Source organism: Oncorhynchus gorbuscha, unplaced genomic scaffold, assembly GCF_021184085.1.
Source record: "Oncorhynchus gorbuscha isolate QuinsamMale2020 ecotype Even-year unplaced genomic scaffold, OgorEven_v1.0 Un_scaffold_660, whole genome shotgun sequence".
Lineage (NCBI taxonomy): Eukaryota > Metazoa > Chordata > Actinopteri > Salmoniformes > Salmonidae > Oncorhynchus > Oncorhynchus gorbuscha.
Genome location: NW_025745757.1, coordinates 24,386 through 32,500, shown reverse-complemented (window position 1 = coordinate 32,500; position 8,115 = coordinate 24,386). Strand labels below are relative to the sequence as shown.

Here is an 8,115-nt window from a genome sequence, read left to right as displayed (position 1 = left end):
ACAACCTGTCCTCATCCAACCCTGGATGGGTGGTGGGGTACAACCTGTCCTCATCCAACCCTGGATGGGTGGGTGGTCCTCATCCAACCCTGGATGGGTGGTAGGGTACAACCTGTCCTCATCCAACCCTGGATGGGTGGTGGGGTACAACCTGTCCTCATCCAACCCTGGATGGGTGGTAGGGTACAACCTGTCCTCATCCAACCCTGGATGGGTGGTAGGGTACAACCTGTCCTCATCCAACCCTGGATGGGTGGTAGGGTACAACCTGTCCTCATCCAACCCTGGATGGGTGGTGGGGTACAACCTGTCCTCATCCAACCCTGGATGGGTGGTAGGGTACAACCTGTCCTCATCCAACCCTGGATGGGTGGTGGGGTACAACCTGTCCTCATCCAACCCTGGATGGGTGGTAGGGTACAACCTGTCCTCATCCAACCCTGGATGGGTGGTAGGGTACAACCTGTCCTCATCCAACCCTGGATGGGTGGTAGGGTACATTCTGTGATAATGAAATACCAGCCTGGCATCAGTATGTGATCCTCCACTCAGTGTGTATTCAGCAGGCAGGAGGAAGGAATGCAGAGTTGCACTTCTCTTTCAAACACAGCTGCACAATAGAAAAACCTGACCTCTGCTAGACCTCTGGATGCCCTGGGTTCACATCAACTAAACCCCGTACTATTAAATTAACTTGTAAATGTTCACTTGTTCCTGATCTTTTTTCTCTCTGATTGGCAGCACTGTTGCTATGGAAACAACGCTGGGAGACCAGGAAGAGTCTAGTGAAAAGAGTGCAGGCTAGACGGAGTTGGTATGCTGCAATAGAAGGGAGAGATAATACACTGCAGTTGAAAGAGAACAGACAATCACATGGCTGGAGTCTGATTCATTTAATCTAGATGAGATTTTACATTTTTACATTACATTTAAGTCATTTAGCAGACGCTCTTATCCAGAGCGACTTACAAATTGGTGCATTCACCTTATGACATGATCAAGTGACACTACACATTTAAATGACCGGCCCATTGGAAAGGCTTTTTAGGGCTGTGTAAGTTACACCTCTTTACAGGTGGGGTCTTATTGATATTATCTAAACTTCCTAGCTGAGAAAAAGGGCTAAACTTTACCTATGAAAAAACACCAGTTTAATATTTGACCAATTCTAAAGAGCTTGTTGTTCACTAGATTAACGTTCAATTCCAGTTTGTTTTTTGAAAAGAGCACATATTTCATAGAATGAACACAGGACACATCTACAGGACAACTAAATCCACATAGATTGAACAGTAGGGAGAATGCGAACTCCATAGTGGTGTTGATGGTCATTAATCAGAGAGTTAAGTGAGTCAAGTCCCTGACCTCACAAAAGTTCATGTCTGTCCCACGAGGGCGATGTTTGATTTGCCAAATTGGTCATGGAAGAAGGTGATAGGTTGTGGTCAGCACCGCCTCCCAAAAACACACCCCCTGTCCAAATTGACCATGGAAGAAGGTGATAGGTTGTGGTCGGCACCACCTCCCAAAACACACCCCCTGTCCAAATTGACCATGGAAGAAGGTGATAGGTTGTGGTCGGCACCACCTCCCCAAAACCCACCCCCTGTACATCACAAGCCACAGCTAAATTAAGACCAGGTCCAACTCACAGGCCATGTGACCGACCACCACAAGACCAGAGTTCACAGTCATATTCACTAGGCACCAAAACAGACTGAAACAGAGAGGGACTCACTCACTACCTCAACTTGTCCAATAAGGGGGAGTTGCTACAGTTAAACACAAATGAATAGGACCGAGAGTTCACCTCCCTCTATCCCTCAGGTCAGCTGACTACCACAGCAGCATTACCCAGTTTCTATGCCTCTATATGTTGCTATTGTCTATCCTCACAGCTTATGAAAAGCTGGAATTACCAAATCAATCAGTCTCACCAGAAATGCATTCACTGGCTACTGGCCCAAGGCCCCATGTGCTATAACATGAGAGATATTAATGATTTGATTTATTTCACCTTTATTTAACCAGGTAGGCCCAGTTGAGAACAAGTTCTCATTTAGAACTGTGAACTGGCCAAAATAAAGCAAAGCAGTGCGACAGAAACAACAACACAGAGTTACACATGGAATAAACAAAAATACAGTAAAAAAAAAAAAGTATTTTTACAGTATGTGCAAATGAGGTAGGATAAGGAGGTAAAGGCAATAAATAGACCATGGTGGCGAAGTAATTACAATATAGCAATTAAACACTGGAGTGGTAGATGTGCAGAAGATGAATGTGCAAGTAGAGATACTGGGGTGCAAAGGAGCAAGATAAATAAATAAATACAGTATGGGGATGAGGTAGTTGGATGGGCTGTTTACAGCTACTCTGACAGCTGGTGTTTAAAGCTAGTGAGGGAGGTAAGAGTCTCCAGCTTCAGAGATTTTTGCAGTTTGTTCCAGTCATTGGCAGCAGAGAACTGGAAGGAAAGGCAACCAAAGGAGGAATTGGCTTTGGGGATGACCAGTGAGATATACCTGCTGGAGCGAGTGCTAAGGGGTGGGTGCTGTTATGGTGACCAGTGAACTGAGATAAGGTGGGGCTATACCTAGCAGAGACTTGTAGATGTCCACGAGCCAGATATGGGCTTGTGGGAACACTAACCTTGACAAAGTGTGTATCAATTTAATATTTCGTTTTTAGAAAAATATTTGTGGCTGACATGAAAGATAAAAGTCCTTATGCTTCCAAAACCGTAGCGCAAGCAACGCGTGTTAACGTTCAGATTGAGCGTCGGGGCTCTTAACCAAACTCCGCCGTAGAGAAGACTCCTTTGTCCAATGACTTATGTGTATCGTAATGAACCCACAGTTATAGCTAGCTCAGGGCAGGTGAGTAATCAAAATATAAACAATGCATAATGCATGCCCGGATCAGATCCGGTACCCGCTTTCCCGGATCCGGTACCCGCTTTCCCGGATCCGGTACCCGCTTTCCCAGATCCGGTACCCATTTTCCCAGATCCAGTACCCATTTTTCCAGATCCGGTACCCATTTTCCCAGATCCGGTACCCATTTTCCCAGATCCGGTACCTATTGCGGTACGATTTACTAATTGTTTCACTGTAGACATTCTAACAAAAACGATCAGAGTTTTAAAAAAATCAAGTTTGCCTACTCGTTATTTATCCTTTCCCACCCCTAGAAAAACCATCAGGTAAAAGCATAAGGATCCTGAGTCGTCATCCTGACACACTGATTCTAGACCTGCTCTCTTATTTGTACATAGAGGTTATGAGGAGGGCCGGTGGAGTAAGTAACTGATCTTGACACAGGTCTTAGCTAGTGAAGATGTCCCAAGGTTAAAATCACATAATCAGTAAGGAGACGACTAGGCTTTTTTTTTTTAAAGTGGGAAAATCACATTTTTAAAATAAATATATAAATAATCGAATTTGTTGACGTTTTTCCAAGTACAAATATCCAGAGAAAAATGGTGAATCGAACCCGAAAACGAGCCAGAGAACAGTCAGCGCCGGAGAGGAAGATGGATGCTTCCACCGACAGAGTACTCAGTACAGGTGCAATTTGGTCAGAGCCTCAGTTCAAGAACAAAGTAAAAACGCTCCTAGGTTTATAGCGAAATGAAGCAATACTCACAACAGTCACAAGGCCAATCACGGCTTTGGGCAAGAAACTGACTGTCAGGAGTTCAATGGACTTGGAGACTAATTGTGGGAAGTTTTGAAAAAACTAAGGATGAACATATACTTCCTTAAAACAAACGTGTTCTGTATTGCGAAGTTCAGATTATCACAGGCAGGAGGCCTATATTTAATTTATTTAACGAGGCAAGTCAGTTAAGAACAAATTCTTATTTTCAATGACGGCCTAGGAACGGTGGGTTAACTGCCTGTTCACGGGCAGAACGACAGATTTTGTACCTTGTCAGCTCGGGGGTTTGAACTTGCAACCTTGCAACTGGTTACTAGTCCAACGCTCTAACCACTAGGCTACCCTGCCGCCCTCGTGTGTGTGTGTGTGTGTGTGTGTGTGTGTGTGTGTGTGTGTGTGTGTGTGTGTGTGTGTGTGTGTGTGTGTGTGTGTGTGTGTGTGTGTGTGTGTGTGTGTGTGTGTGTGTGTGTGTGTGTGTGTGTGTGTGTTGTGTGTGTGTTCTGCATATCAGATGTTATTGGTCACATACACGTGTTTGGCAGATGTTATTGCGGGTGTGGCGAAATGGCTGTGCTTCTTGTTCCAACAGTGCAGTAATATCTAACAAGTAATAGCTAACAATTTCACAACAAATACCCAATACACACAAATCTATGTAAAGGAATGGAATTGTCAGAGCGGCATAGACTAAGACAGAATAGAATAATATAGAATTCAGTATATACATATGAGATGAATAGAATACAGTATATACATATGAGATGAATAGAATACAGTATAAACATATGAGATGAATAGAATACAGTATATACATATGAGATGAATAGAATACAGTATATACATATGAGATGAATAGAATACAGTATATACATATGAGATGAATAGAATACAGTATAAACATATGAGAAGTGCACCAGTCCCTCCTGCAGCAAAGCACCCCCACAACATGATGCTGCCACCCCCGCAACATGATGCTGCCACCCCCACAACATGATGCTGCCACCCCCGCAACATGATGCTGCCACCCCCGCAACATGATGCTGCCACCCCCGCAACATGATGCTGCCACCCCCACAACATGATGCTGCCACCCCCACAACATGATGCTGCCACCCCCACAACATGATGCTGCCACCCCCACAACATGATGCTGCCACCCCCACAACATGATGCTGCCACCCCTGTGCTTCACAGTTCCCCCTTTTTCCCCCTAACATAACGATGGTCATTATGGCCAAACAGTTCTATTTTGCCTTCATCAGACCAGAAGACATTTCTCCAAAAACTATGGTGTGCAGTTGCAAAACAGTTTCTTTGATTTTCCCATGATGTCAAGCAAAGAGGCACTGAGTTTGAAGGTAGGCCTTGAAATACATCCTGAGGTACACTTCCAATTGAAAAGCCATGACATTGTCTTCTGAAATTTTCCAAGCTGTTTAAAAGGCCCAATCAACTTACTGTATGTAAACTTCTGATCCACAGGAATTGTGATACAGTGAATTATAAGTGAAATAATCTGTCTGTAAACAATTGTTGGAAAAATGACTTGTGTCATACACAAAAGTCGATGTCCTCATCAACTTGCCAAAACTATAGTTTGTGAACAAGAAATTTGTGGAGTGGTTGAAAAAAAAAACTAGTTTTAATGACTCCTACATAAGTATATGTAAACTTCTGACTTCAACTGTACATATGAGATGAGTAATGTGAGATATGTAAAAGTGACTCGTGTTCCATTTATTAAAGAAGTGGCCGGTGATTTCAAGTCTGTAGGTAGGCGGCAGCCTCTCTGTCTCCCTGCGCTAGTTATGCTGTAACCTACATCAACTTATTTTTAAATGATATATGTGGATATTGGTTATACTGCTACATCGATGTCTTAAATCGTATGATAATTCAGGTCTTGTAAGCACCACAGTGGGGTATGTGTGCATGTGCATATGACCGGGGGTTCCATTGTAAACTTCAACAACAACAAAAAATGTTGCTGTACACTGAGGCTTTAAAAATGTGCTATAAAGAAGTTCGGACTTTTGTCAACCCCACCTCTATTTTACAGTATGTTGGCAATATAGGCTATGCGTGTTCTGCAGTGACTTCTAAAATGCTATGGGATTCATCCATCAGCACCTTGGAGAGCGCTGTCCATTTCACCACCATATATGATAGGTGACTTGGCTGTTTAATCCGGTACCTCAGAACACCCCGGTCGAGCACTCACTGTGTGTTCCGGGCACCTACCAACTCACAAATTAACCACTGTCAACAACCATCTGTCATTGAAATTACAAACAGGTCGAGCCTGTTGACACACAAAGAGAGAGAGACAGAGAGAGAGAGAAAGAGAGACAGAGAGAGAGAGAAAGAGAGACAGAGAGAGAGAGAAAGAGAGACAGAGAGAGAGAGAAAGAGAGACAGAGAGAGAGAGACAGAGAGAGAGAGAGAGAAAGAGAGAGAAGAGAGAGAGAGAGAGAAAGAGAAGAGAGAGAAGAGAGAGAGAAGAGAGAGAGAGAAAGAGAGAAAGAGAGAAAGAGAAAGAGAGAGAGAGAGAGAGAGAGAGAGAAGAGAGAGAAGAGAGAGAGAGAAAGAGAGAGAGAGACAGAGAGAGAGACAGAGAGAGAGAGAAAGACAGAGAGACAGAGACAGAGTGCTAATCGTAGCTAGTTAGCATGAAAACCAATGTAATTCAGCTAACTGCCCTCCTCACCAACCAACCCCCATCTGTCACTGCCGAGTTCATGGAAAATTACCTGAGCCGTGGCTTCGCCCTTCATTATTTCCCATTTAAATAAATTATATTAACAATCATTTTGACTCCTGTCATCTGTAACATATAACGTTAGCCATCGGTAACATTAAAAGTTTTTTTTAAATGTTAAAGTCTAAATTGTTACCCGTTTTAAATGACCATGTATATTATTATCTAACGTTAGTTGTGGGGACGAAGCGAGATACTGTTGCTAGCATGCTAACTTGCTAGCTCACCTTCACCAGTTTGTGCTAACTAGTTAACTAGCTACATTCGTTAGCTAAACCAGATGGTATTGCAAACGCCACTTTAGTTAGTTAGTTAGTTAGTTAGTTAGTTAGCTAGTTAGCTAGCTAGCTGTAACTACGTTACGTGATAAAACACCGGCTGCCTCCCGTTACCTAACCACCGTCTGCTCCGGGGGGGGAAACCGGGAGAAACCTCCTACCACCAAGCTAGCTAACTAATCAATCAACTTGTACTTTAGCTGAATACAATATCACTCGAAATTACCTTTAGAAAGATGACCTCCTCTTGAAAATAACGGTTGTTTTTCTTTTAAATGTTCCGAAACAGGAAACGTTCGAGCGTCGCGTGTTCAGCAGGAGAGAAACGCCGCTGTGCGCGAGACCAGGTTCACTGTCACGCCCCAAGGTGCTGTCTATCTACAGACAACTCATTTAGATTGGGTTGGATATGCACTTCAAAGGACATATATATATATATCATATCATATAATATCACCGTTTGTCTTGGGGAAACTATTCCAAGTAACCATGGGTTAAGGTGAAGTGGTGCATGTCTAGAATTGGTCCAACATGGGGCTAAATGACATTGAGCTTTGCACGGATGATGCGCAGCGCAACTTCAATGATGCAATATCAACAAATCATTGCGATGTTGTTGGTCACATTTCGACGTGTTGATATGTGCATAAATACCTTCATGTCCTACTGCCTATTTGTTTCCTGTTGTTGTTGTTGTTTTTAATAAGCTTTTTTTTGTTTTGTTTTTAAATTAAATTCTTTGGAAGAGCAAGTGCGATCTCTTTTTTTTTAATTCATCATAATCAATAGGAAACATGTCAAGGTGTGAGGTTCATGATTTGAATAGCTTAGTCTTCATTTTGCGTGTTGAAAATAAATCCTATCAAATCAATTAAATATATGTTTCAGTTATCTTTAAAGATCAATATGATTTTTTTTTTCACTTCTCAACTGGTTTTTGCTCTTTCAAAGACAGAAATTGACCAATATCCAGCCCTACTTGTTGACACAGCCAGTGGAGTTGCAATAGTTACCTAACATAGTCTACGTGTGTTTGAACAGCAGCTGGGCCCTGGGACATTCAGCAAAACACAGTGGTTTCAGGTTTAGTGAACGGTGACTAATCAGGGGGTCAATATAAATAGTCCGTTAGAGAACAATCTTCACCTCTCTACTGTATTTAACCTCTCTACTGTATATAGCCTCTCTACTGTATATAGCCTCTAATGTATATAGCCCCTCTACTGTATATAACCCCTCTACTGTATATAGCCTCTCTACTGTATATATCCTCTACTGTATATAACCTCTCTACTTTATATAGCCTCTCTACTGTATATATCCTCTACTGTATATAACCTCTCTACTTTATATAGCCTCTCTACTGTATATATCCTCTACTGTATATAACCTCTCTACTGTATATAGCCTCTAATG

General features: G+C 42.6%; 1 pseudogene across 1 annotated transcript in view; it reads right to left on the bottom strand.

Annotated features, from left to right (window-relative positions):
• Positions 1 to 7,224, bottom strand: part of LOC124019733 — a 32,812-nt pseudogene extending 25,588 nt beyond the window's left edge. Inside the window, exon 1 of the transcript XR_006835835.1 lies at positions 6,926 to 7,224. The product of XR_006835835.1 is annotated as an ornithine aminotransferase, mitochondrial-like (transcript). The remainder of the gene's footprint in view (positions 1 to 6,925) is intronic.
• Between the last annotated feature and the right edge of the window lie 891 nt (positions 7,225 to 8,115).